Source organism: Mytilus californianus, unplaced genomic scaffold, assembly GCF_021869535.1.
Source record: "Mytilus californianus isolate M0D057914Y unplaced genomic scaffold, xbMytCali1.0.p SCAF_18, whole genome shotgun sequence".
NCBI lineage: Eukaryota > Metazoa > Mollusca > Bivalvia > Mytilida > Mytilidae > Mytilus > Mytilus californianus.
Window position 1 is genome coordinate 5,096,732 of NW_026262666.1, and position 20,151 is coordinate 5,116,882.

Sequence of the window (20,151 nt, forward strand, 5' to 3'; positions counted from 1 at the left end):
ATCCATAATTTTCCTCTTAAGGAAATGCCTGTACCAAGTCAGGAATACTTCAGCGGGTTTTTTTTTAATCTGAATTTCATTAAATGTTACTCGACATTTAGACTTTGACTGAAAATTTCGTATAAATTCTTGACAAAGTCTGAATTTGTTTTAATTAAGTACTTTATTTTTCTTGACATATGTCTTGACTGCATTACTATTGTCTCAGATTTTCTCGATACTTTCTTAATCATCTGATAGTAGTTATCAAAGGCACCAGGCTTATAACTTGATCCGCAAGACGCGCGTTTCGTCTACATAAGACTCATCAGTGACGTTCAGATCAAAATAATGAAAAGCCGAACAAGTTTTAAGTTGAAGAGCATTGAGGACCCAAAAGTCCAAAAAGTTATGTCAAATACTTCTAAGGTAATCTATGCCTTGGATAAGAAAATCCTTAGTATTTCGAATAATTCATACTTCTGTATACAGTAAATTTATAAAAATCACCATATAATTGATATTCATGTCAACACCGAAGTGCTGACTACTTAGGTGGTGATAAGTGTCTTGATAAGTCTCATCTAATTCCCGACCGTCTTTAATTTGTCTCTATAAGTCTTGACATATTCTTGACATTCTTAATGATGTCTGAATATGCCTCGACACATTCTCGACAGTCTCAAAGATGTCTGATTATATCTCGACATATTCTTGATGGACTAAAAGATGTATCGACACTATCTCATCAGTATAAATTTCGCCTGAATTGTGTAGACACATTCATGATAGTTTAAACACGTTATTATGTTGTTTTATATTCATAACTTTTTTCGCTTATATCAAATTATAGGCTCCAAAGAGCCTGTGACGCCCACCTAGGTATATGTGCATATTCAACAAAGGACATTCTCTAACATTGTAGAAAAAACACAAAATAGGGTTAAAAAAATTCTTAATTAAAGGGCAATCACTCCTACAAAAAGTGACAGTCTATTAACTATATTAGCAAAATTTGACTTGTAAGTAGAACTTGGCTTGTTGATCATTTTTGCAATTGAAATGACTAGGTATCTATTAATCTATTACAATTTAAAAAATATAAGGCCAAACGCCAAAATAGTGTAAAAATCGTCATCAAAGGGCAATAATTCTAATAAAGAGTAGTTGAACGATTTCTTGCATTATAGATCTTGTCTTGCTGATCTTTTTTTGCTTATTTGAGTTTCTATCTATCATACTGTTCAAGATATAAGGCAAAAACACTAAACAATGATTAAATTTGTCATCAAAGGGCAATAACTCCAATGAGAAGTCGGCAGATGATTTAGACCATGCAGACTTCAGTTTAAATATATTTATTTATCGTAGATTGGGAAACAAGTAATAACAACTTATATTAATCCCTTTCCACTTTGCAACCGCGAGTGCTGCCTTGTAGCGGCATTAGCCTGCTCTTTTCCGACAGCTACAAGTTGTCTATTTTCGTGCAAGAGATATGGCTCTTTCTTAACACGGGTTAGCCATATATCGTCCCCTTCCGAAGGACTATTTTCGTTTCTCAAGACTTGACTTGCAAATAGTGTCAAGGGAGAGCCGAAAATTCTGTCCCTAAATTTTCACCCCGGACTGGGGATCAAACAAGGAACCCTTGTGTTAGTAGTCCGATGCACTAACCACTACACCACGCCTCATGCAATTTATTTGTAACTTGTCATGCTAATTATTTTTGCATTCAAAGTTTCTCTCTATTTGTTGCTTAGTCTTTAGTTTTTTATGTTGTGTCTTGTGTACTATTATTTGTCTTTTCCTTTTTAGCCATGGCGTTGTCAGTTTATTTTCGATCTATGAGTTTGACTTGTCCCTCTGGTATCTTTCGCCCCTCTTTTATAGTTTTTAAGATAAAAAGCAAAAATCGAGAGAAATGGTAAAATTTGTCATTTAAGGGAAATAACAGCTATAAGAATCCTTATAATAGTTCTGGCGTATATGGACAATTTGTAGAGCTCATTATTCAGAAAATGTTTGACCCGTTATTTTTTTCTATTTAGAAGAGTTTTTAAATTAATAGACAAAACTTGCATTTTACCCCTACATTCTTTTTTTCAGCCATCTTGGTTGGCAGGCGGAGTCATCGGACGTGTTTTTTAAACTAAGTACCCAAATGAAAATTGTTGCTAAGTTTGGTTAAATTTAGGCCAGTAGTTTCAGAGAAGAAGATTTTTTTGTAAAAGATAAAACAAAAGTTTATCTCTATCTATAACAATATTCAAGATAATAACAATAAATTGCAAAATTTCTTTAAAATTACTAATTCAGGGGCAACAACCCAACGACTGGGTTATCTGATTTTTCTAAAAATTAGGAAGCAAATATATTTAAATCTGATGATTATTTCAATCCCATCTCAGATTTATTCCAAATGCTTTAGTTTCAGAGTTATAAGCCAAAAAACTGCAGTTTACCCTACTGTGTCTGTTTTATTTTTATCCGTTGCAATCATGTTAGATTGTGTAGGCTGGGTCGTTGCACAAATGTTTAAACTAGATACCCCAATGATGATTGTGGCTAAGTTTGGTTGAATGTGGGACAGTAGTTTCAGAGGAGAATATTTTTGTAAAAATTAACGCCGACGACGACGACGACGGACGACGAAGACGTCTGACGACGAACGCCAAGTGATGCGAAACGCTCATTTGTCAATTAGGGCCAGGTGAGCTAAAAAATAAGATTTTGGTACCATTACTGTTTATTTACGATGTGTTCATTGAATATCATGCATTAAAAAAGAAATATGTCTACAGTATGAGTTATTTCAATCATTTACAAAATTTTTAATCAACATTTGTAATTTTTTTCAAACCACTTTCAAATTGGTTCATATCAATATACTCATATTTGTACTTGTTAATATTTTCATACCAATATAAAAATATTTATGTACGAACACTTTTAATTAGAAAAAAATTTACATGCCCAATCTTTGTTTTTGTTTAAATAAATTTAACTTTAAATAACAGTGTATTCTATAAAGAGATATAAACAAACAGGTATATCGTGTATATTGGTATTTACTTGTAAACATGGTAAAGCGCACAATTGTCAAGTAAATAAGACCCAATTTAAAATGTTCAGAATATTTCAAGCCATACTGAGAATAAAAAGAATGTCGAGAACCTGTTGTCAAATTACAAGACAGTAATCAAATGTCTAGAATTTGTCAACAAATTTTAAGACCATATTCAGAATGTCGCAAATATGTCGAGTAACTTTCATACAAATTTAATATGGATCAGAAAGTCATACTATTGGAGAATGTCAAGTAATATAATTATAATAATAATTATTTCACAGAACTTTTTGGACTGTTGGGTCCTCCATGCTCTTTAACTTTGAACTTGTTCGGCTTTTCATTATTTTGATCTGAGCGTCACTGATGAGTCTTATGTCGTATCAAATTATATCAAAAACTATTTACACCACTGGGTCGATGCATTTGCTGGTGGATGCTTCGTCCCCGAGGGTATCACCAGCCGAGTAGTCAGCACTTCGGTGTTGACAGGAATATCAATTATATGGTCATTTTTTATAAATTTACTGTTTACAAAAGTATGAATTATTCGAAATACTAATGGTTTTCTTATCCCAGCCATAGATTACCTTAGCAGTATTTGGCACAACCTTTTGGAATTTGAGGTCATCAAGGCTCTTCAACTTAAAACTTGTTCGGCTTTTACATTATTTTCAAGCCTGGTGCCTTTGATAACTATTACCAGATGATAAAGAAAGTATCGAGAAAATCTGAGGCAATGGTAATGCTGTCAAGACATATGCCAAGAAAAATAAAGTACTTACTTTAGACAAATTCAGACTACGCCAAGAATTTATACGAAATTTTCAGTCAAAGTCTGAATGTCGAGTAAAATTTAATGACATTCATATTTTAAAAAAACCCGCTGAAGTATTCCTGACTTGGTACAGGCATTTCCTTAAGAGGAAAATTATGGATTAAATAAGGGAATGCCTGTACCAAGTCAGGAATACTACAGCTATTTTGTTTCCATTGGTCTGCCATGTTTAAGCTTTCTGTTTTGCCTTTTGATAAGACTTTCCGTTTGGAATTATCTTTGAAGTTCAGTATTTGTGATATTTTACTTTTTTATCATTTGATTTAAAAAGTTTTATTGACTTATATTGTACACAACACAGGTACCATGAGATTTAATGGAAACAATTAACTTGAATAGAATTTTAGGTATGAAATAAAATTCAATGCTATAATTTCTCTATTTTAATTACAAGACAATGTTGGTTTTTTACATTAACTTATATTTCTGTTAATTGTCTCTCAAATTATATGGGATTATGAACTGAATTCCTTAATTAAAATTAATGTTAGTCTCTTTTCATTGACTCTTTTATCAAAAATTAACAAACTATGCATTGTTTACTTGTGTTCTAATTACTGTATTAATGATATATGGATACCATACATGCATTATTTACAGTCGACAAATCCATATCCTTATGTAGAATGAGAAGAGATACCAATTAAATCAGTTACATTGCTAACCAGCACTTAGTACTCCCACATTATGATTCTCATCGTTTCTTCTGAAAAGGAATTGATCTATATATTCTAAAACCGTCTAAAGTTATACGCTTTTGTCCATCCTGTTGATTTAAAAAGTGAGTTTATTTTAACTTCAGCTTAAAATCATCTGACGTGTTGGTTGTCCATGTACCATTCGTTGTCATCAATGATATGTGTATTCGATAAAATACTAATTTTAAAACTAATCTTATCCGATCACCTCGATTACTAATTGTTGACTTTGTAGGAAGATGATATGGTTTACAAATGTCACAAATATATTTTAAAATTTTCGTATGCCAGACGTTTTCTCGATGAAAGCTTTTTAGATCGTTACAAAGTCATCTACAACATTTTAATGATGACATGCATAATTAGGAAAAATGTTCACCTAGCTTTGTTCCCTTCCAAACCACACTTAAAATTGTTGCACATTGAAAAGGAAACGTCTGCTGCATCAGAAAAATATTAATTATAGCCTTGTAAAAAATAAAATAACAAAAATACTGAATTCCAAGGAAAATTCAAAACGGAAAGTTCTTTATCAAATGCCAAAATCAAAAGACATCAAACGAATGGAAAACAACTAGCATTTTCTTATGTAGAAAATGGTGGATGCAAATGGTGGATGAATACCTTTTAATTCACTATCAACAAAAAATGCTATATAGTATCATAAAGTAAAACATGTATACCTGTGTTTCCATTTTGATATATAAATGCGTTGCAGATTAATTCGTCTTATAGGGAATGGCGGTATTCAGGGTTAAAATATCAAAACTTGAATTAATTGCAGAGCAATCAGGATGGATGAATTATCCAGAACTTCTTTAGAACCTTTTTAGAATCCACATATGGTTAATACCGATACGCCAGTTAACAGTTTCACAGTATTTCTGGAGACCCTCTTTTACTGCGATTTTTTTTTCAATCTAATTGACAACTCATTTGTAGTACATGCAGATGAGCCTGCAATGAACCGTTGTATGTATGGAATTGTGTGAAGCTTCGGTATCCAATACAAACAAGGAAAATCCTCAGACTTTCTGTTCGATGTTATATTCATTGAAGCCGTGTCGCCAAAATCTCTTCCTTTTCAATTGATGTGTTTATATATGTGGGATTACTTACTTATTACTAAATCGTTCACAAGACACTCGTATTATTACGATTCAATTCAATGACAATATTACTTAGCTTTTTCAATTATTAATTGGATGATAATTTATCCAAGAAAAAATATTAATGTCGTGTGGGTCATTAAATTAGTTATTGTACTGAAACACATCACTATTAAGTCTCCACTGTAGATCACTATCATTTGATTGTACAATTTGTCTGCTTCAAAAATTTTCCAGGTAAATGGCAAGCGTTGTGGTCAGTTGTTTACACCGCTGCTATTGTCCCTTTGTAAAAATGAAAAGGCTCTCAATTCTTACTCCTATTCTGTCTATTCGATTTACATCAACCATATTGTCTAAAGTGTAATCTAGAATGCTTATCAGTTTTCAATAAAAATACAAATTTAGAATGATGAAAATAACGTTTCGGTAAATTTATATCCAGTTTCTGTTCTTCATATGACAAATATTTCTTAGTTTAAAGTGATGTATTGTTAACAAGGACACCCAAACAGTTTTTGAACTATCTAATTTTCAACTATTTCTTGGTTGGATCGTAGTAACAACTTTATACTGATTACATCATGAGGAGTCCATCAATTAAACACATTAACTAATCCATTTGACATTAATATCATTATGTCAAAATTTCCAATAGAATTATTTTTCAAAAACTTGTCGTTTCCTTTTCATACATACTTGGTGTATACAAGATAGTGTGTTAAATTCCTAGCTCAGCAGTAAATAATTCCTTTTTATCTGTGCAAAACATGAAAACAACCCGCAAGTAATCTTAAACGTCCGAAGCGTTTAACTAGATTTTCTTCCATGGGGAACGCGCAAAGCCAAGTAATTGAAAGCCAATGATGTATAAGAACCGAAACAAATTGTCAGATTTGTATGCTTTTAACATATTTGCAACATAAAAATGACATTGCTACTGTTTTTTTCAGCAGCAAGTCTCATTGTCATGGTTATAGAATTAAACACTAATTCTAGAAACATATTCGTATTTGTCATTTCAAAAAGACTTTATTGAATGGCTAGTTAATTCTTTCGTATACCATTAATTTACACTGATCCTTCAATGATAAAAAAAAACCTATCATCTTGTAACTTACAATTCTGCCTCGACTATTGTTCAGACTTTAAAATGACACTTGTAACATTTTTGTAAAATTATCTGACTAATATGCATCTTTTATATCGATAGACTTAAATTAAAACAATTTTTAAATACACATGTATTGTAGACCATATTGTTGGATTTTTTTTGTTCAATACTATTTTCGAGAGCATTATATTTGAAACCATTAATGTGCGTTTGCATTGCTTTTTTCGTCGATTATAAATATTTAAAACATATTAAGTGCTAGCATGTGCTAATGGTTGTATAATAAGTTTTTGTAAAGATTTGTTTATTTCTTACTGTACCATGTTTGATTTCTCTGTATTCATTCATACTATATTGTGTTCCTTGTTTTGTAAACGGTTTTGTTCAAACTTTTATAGCCTCAAATCTAAAACTCATTTAAATGATGTTAAATTCATCCAATTATTGACAAATAGCAGAATTTTACCACCAATAAAATTATTTAGACTATTTATAAACTTTGAAGGTAAAGTGTGTATCTAACTGCAAAAAGAAAAGTCAAATGAGCATAACTTGACACACAACTTTGCATTTTGGTTGACAAACAGCTTGCATTAAAGCACGGCTTCTAAATATAATGTATGCATAGGTACATGTAATTTGCGTCGTTTGATAGACGTTTCTGCAAATTTGGGTGGCATTGAACCTCATCTTCGGACAGTTCACTTCTTGACAGAGATTTGTCTGTTATCTTTATAAATTAAAGGATAGCTACGTCATGTTTATTCACCACTGTGTATACAATGTCCCTTTTCTTTATCTCTAATATATATGAAAAGAGAAAATCACTCACAGGAACATAATTTTTACACATATCCTTGTATGTTGGTTGAGTTGAATATCAGCCCGATCAATACACGGGCTATACTTGTAATGTCTGCGTAGGAAACCAGTGTCATGTGGAAGGCATCTCTGCAAAGTTTATGAACGATCCTCCATCATTGAACAAATCTGTTAGAAACATATAGTTTAGTTTCACCATAGAACATGCTGCTTTATCCAACAAACGGCTATGGAACAGTTTTTCCTTATTGATTGAAAACCTGTAATGTTTTTAATTATATGTTAGATTTGTTTGATCCAGAATCATTTGTTTCATTCACATTACTAATCAGTATGGTCTTTTTTGTTGTCTGTATTTGAAGTTTTAAAATGATCTGAATCATAGTCACGCGATATACTGTGGATTCATTATTATTCGTTGGATACCAATTTTTGTGGATTTCGTTGGTACAGGTGAACCACGAATTTAAATGTTCAACAAATAACAAATTATATATAGGCATTTATGCGAACTTCGGCAAAACCACAAAATTAAATATCAACGAACATGCAAGTTATCCTAAATCCAAAAAAATTGGTACCCAGGAAAACAAATGAATCCACAGTATCACAAAAGTTTACTTTCATGACTTTCTTCACATTTAATTGGCTGTGCTTGACATAGTTCGTCAAGTTCCTTAAGCCCCAAGGGTGAGGGGGGAAATAAAATATTGTCACCATTGGTCTTTCTCCTACCGGCAGTAAAACCCTCGCCAAAGTGAGGATGTTTGGCTATGCCGGATGTTCACGTTCGCAGACACATCCGGTCAGTATGGGTACGTTAAATCCGAATCCTGGTGAAAAGAGAATGCCACACGCTTCTTCCTTTAAGATACCTTGCAATAACTATTTCAGGGGTCAGTATAAATCTGTTGCAAGACTAAATGTGTATTGCTATCCAAAATATTCCCATTTTTCTATTGCAGTCAAAACTTCCTCGACCTTTATCCCAGACGGCCTCTATTGTAGGACATACCTTTTGTAACTATTACTTACGTGTTGTCGTCCTGAACATGAATTATGTATTTGTCACTGTTTCTTAAGCATCCAACAATCAATCAATCAAATTTTAGAATACATTTTGATAATATTGTTCAGGTTGGCGACTTATATTAATTTCAGTTTTCCGATTTTTAACCATTTAATCGTTTATTTATAATTTGGAAATGGCATCATCAAAAGCTCAATCACATCAAAATAATGGAAACAACGCTCATATTCCTGATTCGGTACAGGTATTTCTAAGAAAAGGAAGGATTAACTTTAACTAAAGTCAATGTTTTATTGGCTTTCGTTAAGAGAACGATGTCATTAAAAATTGAATCAAAGCGTGTAGACACTTCCTTTTTGCTGATTGCTTGAAACATAGTAACATTCATTGTACACGAAAAATGTTCGTCAAAGTTTTCTTGGAATTTATGAAAGGTATTGATCAGTTATACTTCATTGTATACCCAAATCAGTATAAAACAGCGACTTTGGCAGAGACACGATATTGGACTTGTTATACTTTGAAACACTCGTCTTACTAATGTTTTGCTTTAATATTTAATAGGAACTGATTAAGGATCTACTAACAAATAGTGTATGGAGATATGATAAAGACAGAAACATATCTCCAGCTTTAGATCTTGCGCAACAAGGATTGTGTTGCCTGTTGCTGCATAGCATGGTTATATTTAAAGGGATACCAGGAAATCAAACATGGTTATCTCCCTTGGTAAACATTGCAAATAATCCAGAACTCATGATGGTAAGACAAACGTTTTCAAAATTAAAATCAGTTGTAATGAATACACATGTTAAAACTAAATAGACAGATATGCTAGGAAATACTTGGGTAAAATGAAATATTTTGATAAGTCGGAATAAAATCTTTTCACTATGGTGGATGATAATTTTTAATCATATAATTTTAGTAGAGAGTCAATATGCTGTTGTACTAATAGTTATTATTTTCTAGTCGGTATTCTACTTTTTTTTGTGAAAGGACAGTAACATCATGTGTCTTTTTTGATTTGATAGGTATTTTGGTTACAACTTTTTGATTTGATAGGTATTTTGGTTACAACTTTTTGATTTGATAGGTATTTTGGTTACAACTTTTTGATTTGATAGGTATTTTGGTTACAACTTTTTGATTTGATAGGTATTTTGGTTACAACTTTTTGATTTGATAGGTATTTTGGTTACAACTTTTTGATTTGATAGGTATTTTGGTTACAACTTTTTGATTTGAATTAAATGAAAATCCTGTTGTATTATTCCATTTTGACCTTTTAGGTGTTGTTAAACAACATTGACTGGAATAATTATGAACATTCCTATAAAGGTAATTTTTGTGAGATGGTCATAAAAAACATTCTTATTTTCTATATGTAATTTAGGAATTTTTTTTTAGAAAGGCACACATTTAAAAAATGTTTTGAGAACGAAAAACAGACTCAAATGTATTGGAGGCTAACTCAGCTGCATCATTTTGATAAATAGAGGCGACATATTGCACAGTTACATTTAAACTTTTAAAACAAAATGACAATTCCATGGCAAACAAAAAACGACAAAAACATAACATATGCACAAGCACTGTACATAAGTCTATTTCGGAAGGTCGCATTTGAAAAAGGAACATAATTAAGGTTACGGCAATCGGAACACATCCGTCGTCAGCAGTCAAACATATATACCATTACGGTCCTCCAATCTGTAATGACGTTTTTGCAATGATCAAAATGACGGGTGCAACATTTTGAGCAGGATCTGCTTATCCTTCCGGAGCACCTGAGATCATCCATAGTTTTTGGTGGGGTTCATGTTGTTTAGTCTTGTTTTTTCTATGTTGTGGTTTGTGTACAATTATTGTGTCTTTGTTTCTATTAAATTTTGGCGTTGTCAGTTTATTTTCGACTTATGAGTCCCTTTGGTATCTAAATCAGACTAAAGTATGATACAGTCGGGGTAGATGGGTCGGCAGGCAAGCAGACGAGGAAAATTGATCAATTAAATCTGCCACTATATTGAACCCGATTTTTTTAAATTTCACCAAAGATTGCATATATATTGACGTTGTGCACCTACAATTATTATGACTAAGAATTTCAGTTATTTTCTGCAAAAATTAGGTCATAAATATTACAGTACGGACTTTTGAGACCTTGATTCTTTTTGTACTTTATTTTTATTTTCAGAATTCTTACTTTCCCACAATGCCTCAATACGATTTGGACATGATTAAGAAAACGTTGGAGGCATCAAAACAAGATGGAGATGTAATATTCTACAGTAAGCACTAAATAAAGTCGAACCGTAGCTAGCTTAAAGGTGTCTTGGAACTTTGTAATTTATGATCTTGATGCTCTGTATTTAATAGGCAAGCGTCATTGTGCATCTCAGCTGCAATAGTATTTTGTTGGATTCATTAGGGGTTTTTTTCTACACTGTTGGATGTGCTAAGTACAACTCTTACGGGGATGGTGTATCTATTTTCACAATTTGAATGAAAATTATCTATCATTTGATGAATTTTGACAACATCTTTTGCTGAAATGAGGTTTAACATTTTCAAAAATACAGGTACTGGAATTGAAAATAAAACCACAAAAGTATCAAATCAATGCTTGTTGTATATGTACAGGAAATCACCAGAATGTATTAAGCTGTGACATAATTTAAAAAGAAAGTATGATTTAGGGTCAGAGTACAATATTAAGATTTTATCAAATATATTATACAGAAGGAAAATTGCTCGATCATATTTAGGATACATTTTTGTAACAGAAGTACATTTTTACAGGATGTCCTAATGGTCATCTCTATGGTATTGGTGATGTAAGTATACAATTTTTAGTCTTTTTATGTATATGTCATGGCCAGTTTGAAATACATTATTCATTAGTTCTAAGCACATTTTCAATATATGTTGGAAAGTTTATTTTACATTGGTCAGTTTACTCTAGATTACATCAAGTATTAAGTTTAGATGGTCAGTTATATGTTATTTCAGATTTTGATTCCTTTTAGCTCACCTGGCAAAAAAGTCAAATGAGATATTATCATCACTCGTCGTCTGTCATCGTACGTTAACATTTACAAAAATATGGACCGTCCTTACTTTAACCATTTTTTTTTTTCAATGTCATTTTGACTCTGGTGGAGAGTTGTCTCATTGACAATCATATCACATCTTCTTATTTTGCATTCGCCAGAATTGCTTGGGAGAACCACACTTTGTCATAACAATAATTAGTATATTCGATTAGGTATTAAAATACACCTGTGACGTCAATCATTTGTTCAAACTCTCCATTATTTTACAGGAAGGGACATGTATTTTCTATTGTTCGTTTTTATTCATCAGGACGTTTTGCCCTTTGTTGATTTCCAAGGGCACTTTCTTAAAAAAAATGCTCACCCATGGGAATAGTTCTAAAGGACGTAACACGGTATTGAATAAAGATAAAAACTTACTAAAACGACTGATACCGATTTTGTTTTAATTGGGATCGTAGTAATACAATGAATACTAATTATCTCATTATTAACAAACAGCATTTATTTTCGAGTCGAAATTCTATCATGTAAAATATAGTATCGTATTCACTAAAATTCAACAATATAATCCACAATTTGTTTTGTGATGCAAATATTGGTTGAATTTTTATCACGAATAGTATCCAAGTGGACAAAAACGACCATTTTCGATTGAGTTCCATTCCTCTTAAGTGCATGAACAAAATATCAAATATGTTATCTGTGAAGAAGTCAGTGAACTCTATTATAATATAGAACACATTAACATTATGCAATAATGAAAGAAAGAGAAAAATTAATTTCACATAAAGATTTGATTTATACTTTACCATTTAAGATATTATTTCCTTGAAATATTCTGAATTTGTACAGCAAAATTAGATTGTTGCATTCTAATATATCTATAAATTAAACTGAAAAGGCACAAAAATCGTATTCGGTATTCTATTTGATTGTTCGTTGTTATAATATAAGTATAGTAATATAAATGAAAAAAATGTAAGGGGGTATGGATAACATTTGAAAAAGGTTTGTCTGAAATAATGGGCGTTTTTTTTTTTTTAATTTTTAACAGAAATGCGTAATATAATGGAATTCATTCACTGTTGTTACATGTCCAGTGGCAAATTTAACAGTTATATCGGCAGTGTAAATAAACGGCGTTAATCTTGAAATAAATGTTAATTGAAAATAAAAAAAAAAAATTTAAGTTAGATACATACAAAACGACATCTGGATATGGTTCTAAAACTGTTTTGCCTCCTTTCTGATAATAAGGACGAATGAAACATATTTTTCAGTTTGCTTGTATTGCTATTTTAAAAAATGCACAACGGTTTGGTCGTTTTTTTGGAAAGACAAAATGCTGGGTTGTACATGAAATACTGCTTTCTTGTTTCATTTTATTTCATCGAATAGAATGCTTTAAAATATATAGAATCAAATTTTGTATTCGATATGACGTAAATCGAGCATACCGTTATTAGTTAAAAAAACATACTAGAGTGTTTCCGTTCTGAATGTTCCTCGGAGTTCAGTATTTTTGTGATTTTACTTTATACATACCTGGAAATTCATTGTAGTGGTACCATTTCACTATTCTCAGACGATTCTACATCCAATATCTATTAAACGAAACACACACATAATCCATTAACATATATGCATAAATACCACTTTTTTCACTCTCCTAAAATCACAATTAAAGACATATAAAGACACATAAATATTTTTTCAATCCCACTTGTAAGACGTGCGTTTCCAATGGCTTAAAACATAAATCTGAATGGACTTTATTTAAGATTTGTTTATTGTTATTATTCTACTGTTCATAAATAATTCATTAAGAACGTTAAATGAGATCTTAAATTTTGCCTTCGGATTCTACACGGGGAAAAAGAAAAGAAAACCATTACAAAATTAAATCAAATTCTTTAAAACGTTCTCGTTGAAGGTGTATTTTAAGTTAGCTCTACGGGCCTCAGCTCCATTATTTCCCATGAATAAACAGTTATTTGGACTCCTCTATAAAGGACATCTTAAATCTGCTGTTTGTCTTTTTTTACATTAAAACTGTCAGTCAGCTTTGAATAAGAGTAATTGTGCTTTAATGACACTGAAGAAGGTATACAATATTCTGGATTTTGCAAGTTACATTGCAAAATATGATGTACACGGACCCAGTGGAGTGGCAAGTTAATGTTTTTGTATTCAGTATTTGTTGCCACACGACTTGCACCATCCTGCAGTTGAAAAGCTTTTATTAGCGGAATCATCAGCTCTCATAATTAAGTCCCACCGACTTGCTGGTCTCCGAATAGCTAAGACAAGAGGTTTGCAAAAGATCTCGAATAATTTTGGCGCTTGGCAATAATCTGCCAATTGGCATAGATCAAACGTGAAAGGCTAGTAAAGGAGGGATTGTATGTTAAAACAAACGGAACTATTTCAAAACGCCTCCTCTGTTTGTATTTTAATAAGTCATTGCGGCTGTTATTGTAAGCAACCACAAACCCTTTATATATGTCCCATTTCTTATAACCTCGTTTGGTTAACAATCCGCGAAGTAACTATAATCGTTTAGTGTCAGCCTCTTCAGAGTACCTAATCCGCTTTACTCTGAAAGCTTGGCTGTATGGGATACTCTTTGTACAGTGTTTGGAGTGACAGCTTTGACAGAAAGGTACTGATGTTTATCTGTAGGTTTACAGTGGAGGTCTGATGATATGAAATCATCTTTTACATATGAAGTTGTGTCTTAGAAAGATATTTCAGAATATATATATATCAGTCGAGGTGGCCGTGTGGTCTAGAGTGCTGGACACAGTGCAGGTGGTGTTGCCTCGAAATCCTAATAGCATGAGTTCGAAATTTGCTTCCGCAGATTTGCATAATTAACATTGTTGTCTGATATTATAAGTAATTATTCAGGCCTGAATAAAGTATGTGTTTTCAGCCGTGTATCACCGTCACTGGTGATTCAATGGACGTATCTGTTTTACAGTTGTCACTTGTTTAGACAAAACTTTTAAAATAATTATGTCTGTGACTGTATCTTACAATCCTCTACGATAGATAATTAGCTAATCTGAAATCAATTTCATCTTCGTGGCTTATATAATATGTAATGTCTTTCAATAATTATTCTAGATTCTACTAACGAGGAGAGGTAACACTAAGCCACGAAAGCTGAATTGTTAATTCAGTCTATTTTGCCGTATGTTCTATAGCGCTAAGGAAAGTGTAGGCAGTCTTGTCTCGTTTTCCAAATAGCATGAGTTAAAATGCTGCCAAGGGAAGAACAAAAATTTGCTTCTGCGATTTTTTTGTCGATCATGAATATAATATGTGTTTTTAGCCGTGTATAACATTTATTGTCACTTGTTTAGACGAACTTATAAAGTAAAAATATTTCTGTGACTGTCTCACACGATCCTGTCTGTTAAAGGGAAGAACTATTTCTGCAAACTTGGTGTGCTGATATTAAAAGTAGTTATATTTATTAAATGATATATCTATATATAAATATCATAAATGAATAAAACCCTGCCATCTAAACTGGTATAATTCAAAAAGTGTACAGTTGACAAAGGAAAAAAATTGCAGTTATAATCGCAGGGTTTTATACATTATGGATATTTAAGTATGCAGCCTCGTTCAATTACTTAACTTTTGTCCAAACTAATTTTTTTTTCTCATTATCAAACTGCTGTTTATGAGGGATATTTTACATAAGAAAATGCCTGTACCAAGTCAGTTATCCATTCGTTTGATGTGTTTGAGCTTTTGATTTTGCCATTTGATAAGGGACTTTCCTTTTGAATTTTCCTCGGAGTTCAGTATTTTCTTGATTTTACTTTTTAAATTAAATACGCAAGCCTCTGTTGTAATTTCTTTATCGTTGTCAAAATTGAAATATTTTACCACATTAAATCGGTCAATGCTGTTTATTTGGGAATGTGATTCCAAGCTGTCTTTATTGTAACCTTTCAACTGTCGTCACCTCTGAAATTTTAGAAATGTACCAGTTCATATCGCACTATACTTTTTTATTAGAAGCATATCTATACAGTATCTGTTGTAAATATCTATATAACGTCATTTTTGATATTTTAGAAAGTTTAGAATTGTACAAGCATTGTTTGTGTTAGGGTTAGGGTGTTGTTTTGTAAACTTTTTATGCGTTTATATAATTTATTTTTTGTGTACATGTATTGTTATTAGAAACGATCCAGCGCCCTAGTAGGAAAAATCGTAGACTAATATCCAGACAAATATTTGTCATGTTCCACATACATGTAGGCATACAGCCGTGCGTTAGAAGGTTAAATAAAGGCAACAGTAGTATACCGCTGTTCGAAAGTCATAAATCGATTGAGCGAAAACAAATCCGGGTTACAAACTAAAACCGAGGAAAACACATCAACTATAAGAGGAAAACAACGAAACAACAGAAACACTAAAGTGCAACAAAAAACCAAACGACAATGTAACACACACAGAAACAAACTATAAGATAATAAATGCCATTTTCCTGACTTGGTACAGGACATTTAAAGAAAAAATGGTAGGTTGAATCTGGTCTTGTGGCTAGCCAAACCTCGCGCTTTTATGGCAATGTTAAATTTAACACTAAAAGGACAAAATTACATGTACATGACAGAAAAATACACAAATAAACAATTCAAAAATACATTTCGACATGCTAATAAATATCAACGGTACCAGGCTTATAATGTAATACGCCAGACGCTCGTTTCATCTACATATGACTCATCAGTGACACTTAGATCAAAATAGTCAGAAAGCCAAACAAGTATAAAGTTAAAGAGCATTGATGACCCAAAATTTAAAAAACTTGTGCCAAATTCAACTTAGGTTATTTATGCCTGGGATAAGAAAATCCTTAGTATTTAGAGTAATTCGTACTTTTGCAAACAGTAAATTTATTAAAAAAAATATTAAAAAGCTATTTATTAAAATTCACATCACTTTGGTAATTATCGTTCTCATCAGTATACTACTCACGTTCGAAATGAGTAAATACCACTCACAGTGCTGCTGCACAACTATCTATCATTTAAAAGTTCTTCAATATATTTTGCTTTAAAAAAAAAAGAAACAGTGAAACATTTAAAATATAGTGTCGACATTATGAAAATTTGAAACACCTTTATTGAAACAAATTTCATTTCATTCTACATATTCAAAATAAAAAATTATGCAGATTGGAGCATTTTTCAAATTTTGGATATTGCAAAGTAGAATGAAAAATGCTCTACCTCATAGCATTTTTCTTTTTCAAATTTACAATGTCAAAGGAAAAATGCTCCATATTGGAGCATTTTGCAATTTTGCAATATTTAAGTCAAAATGAAAAATGCTCAACGTTTGACCATTTTTTTAATATTTTATCTTTCAAGTCAAACTGATAAATGCTCCACGTTGGATCATTTTTCATATTTCAGAATTTAAAGTCAAATTAGAAACTTCAATATTTACTTTTTAGAATATGATTGAAATGAATTTTTTTTCTTATACAAGCAAAGGCAAATATTTTAATTTATTTAAACTGTTGATAAATTTAATTATAGTTGTCATAAACTTATTCTCAATTGTTTTTACTATCATCGTGAATTAAAAAAAAAATGTACTTATTTTATGAAAATTTCTAATCTCATTTTGAAAATAATTTTTCTAAAATAACTTCGAAAGATTTTCTTTTACCTTTTAAAAAACAAATACCATTACAAGTTGTAGAGCAATTTGCCAAAATCCTTTTTTCAGATGAAAATGACAAACTTTTGGCGTAAATGTTCATGGACGATTAAAATAATATTTATAAAAAAGAAGATGTGGTATGATTGCCAATGAGACAACTCTCCACAAGAGACCAATTTAGTTTGATTTAATTTTAATGATACCAAAATCAAAATTAATAGCAATAAAACAATATGAAGAGATCTAATTACAGTGTTGAATTGGTTACCTTTGAGCATAATTTTTTTCAAAGAATCGATAAGTTTACCCAGATCGATTCTAGATTTCCGGGTTGGGTTAACAAAATCTCCGTAAAAATAAGGTTGTGCTATCCCATTTGAAATAGTTTTATCTATGGAAGAATTAAGTAATGGGTTTTAAGTAATTTGTGGTAACGAAATCCGTGACTAATTTACCAGTAGTAAAAAACATGTAGTACATAGATAACGTTCATTGAAATTCAAATCGTGTCAATAGAAAAGGGCATATCGAACGAGTTGTGATTTATAAACACCGTAAGGAACATTACCGTCCACAAAAAAGGGACAATAAACAATGGGGAACGAACAATCGTTCCTTTTATCGCAAATCTTCGTGTTGAAGAGGCGCAATTGCTGCAATATATGCAACCTGTTGATAAACTGTATAGCCAAAACGTACATAAAAATTAATCAATTAAGTAGAAAATGAACAGCTTCAATCACTTCATGACACCTCCAGTAAGTATATATTAGCATATTTTCCTTTCCAATTAGAAATGATGACTTTATATGAGTTGCAGGAAATATATTTGCTGTCAGATTTACCTTACGTTCAGTTGATTGAATAATAAAATGTTTGCTTGATAAAACTGTGTGGAAGTATAATGTATTAAAAGAATTGAAAAGTCAAAACGTTCAACAGAATCAAAAGGACTATCAGAAACACGTTATTTATCTTAAATATCCAAAATAAATATTTTACACTCCAAAATAGTTAATTCAATTATTTTCGTATATTTTATAACATAATTTATTGATAAATTCTTTGAGTAGTTAAGGAACTAGTTTAAAGCACTGCATTTTTGTATTTTAGAAAACCAATGTGGTTATAATATGTTTGTTAACTACATGTATATGACTCACTGTGGAGCGCACGGACTTGAATGTAGACTAATTTAGATTTTTTTATTCTGAAGACCGTCCGTGTAGTATGTACGGCATGCTCAAGTTAGAGGAAATCATAGCTCTGATGATACTGCCATGTACATCTCCTCTCAATAAGGAGTATATGAGACTCCATCACTCATAACGATTCTATTAATTTGGAATTTTTATATAGTCTATATGTTGAAGAGGTATCAGAGTTATTCAATGTGCTGATAGTGTGACACTCTACAGCAGGCATTAGATTAAATTTAAAGGAGACGAAAAAGTAGCATATCTTTGGTAACGGAGATTATTTAATCTTGCACATTCAGTAATTTTTTGAATTTGAAAAGTATGCATACTAAATTACTATAATGTAAATTAATTTCTCCACATTTGCGTTTTACCATCAAAATCACATAAAGATCATACATGTCTCTTTGTAGAGTGGAAGTCCAGTATATGCAGCCATATGTTGCTGTGGAAAAGAAATTGGAGGGACATGTTATAAGCTAAACGAAGGGAATATCAGGGATCATGGGTATTTTAAATTAATAGAACTCCTTCCGTTCTGCTTTCCGTCTTGGCAATAGGTGTTTAAGAGATAATAATAGGTTAATATATTCAACATACAATGATAAAAAATCATGAATTACTGACGGAATTTTATTGAATAATTAGAAGTAATTAGAATTGCTTGTTTCAAATTAATATGTAACCACATATAAATTTTTTCAACACTAAATTACAAGATAAGGATATGACTCATGATTGAAATATATATAGATTCTAAGTTTTTTTCATGACAAGTGCATGAAAAACGAATCTGACCCATTGGTTGATCCATGCGATGTGTCTGTGTCTAAACTAACTAAGGACATGTTTACCACGTCTTAGATTGTGGATTACTAGTTACGTCGTCTTTTAAGTACCGAACTTGACCTTTTCCAGAATATGACTGTTTTGCTGAGCATATGGCAAAATGTTGTGGTACTTTGCTAATTAGCATAGCGGCCTGTTTGCCTTACCATGGCGGCAGCCATTACAATAGGATTATATATGCCCCTTTTATTAGAAATGCCAATATGCCAATTCCTATGTCAAATCAACAATTTGTCCGCATATAGTAGAACCAAAGGGCCAAGTGAGCTTTTACAAAAATCTGCTCCTCTGAAACTACTGAGCCAAATTCAACCAATCTTTCCCACAATCATCACTAGGGTATCTAGTTTAAAAAATGTGTCCGATGACCCTGCCCGCCAACCAAGATGGCTTTTGGCTTATATCTCTTAAACCAAAGCCTTTAGAGCAAATCTGACGGTGTAAAAATGTTAATCAGGTTGAGATCTATCTGCTCTGAAATTGTCAGATGAATCGAGCAACCCGTTTTTGGGTTGCTACCCCTGAATTTTTATTTTAAGAACATTTTGCCGTTTAAGGTTATTATCTTGAATATTATTATAGATAGAGATAAATTGTAAACAGCAATAATGTTCATCAAAGTAAGATCTACAAATAAGTTAACATGACCAAAATTGTCTGTTGACCCCTTATGGAGTTATTGCC

The 20,151-nt window shown here is 31.7% G+C and overlaps 1 long non-coding RNA gene across 1 annotated transcript; it reads left to right on the plus strand.

The window, feature by feature from the left end:
* Positions 1 to 10,856: 10,856 nt before the first annotated feature.
* Positions 10,857 to 19,315, plus strand: LOC127726613 (uncharacterized). The gene is made up of 3 exons (XR_007993612.1): positions 10,857 to 10,951; positions 11,463 to 11,497; positions 19,032 to 19,315. It is a non-coding gene; the product is annotated as an uncharacterized LOC127726613 (long non-coding RNA).
* The last annotated feature ends 836 nt before the right edge of the window (positions 19,316 to 20,151 follow it).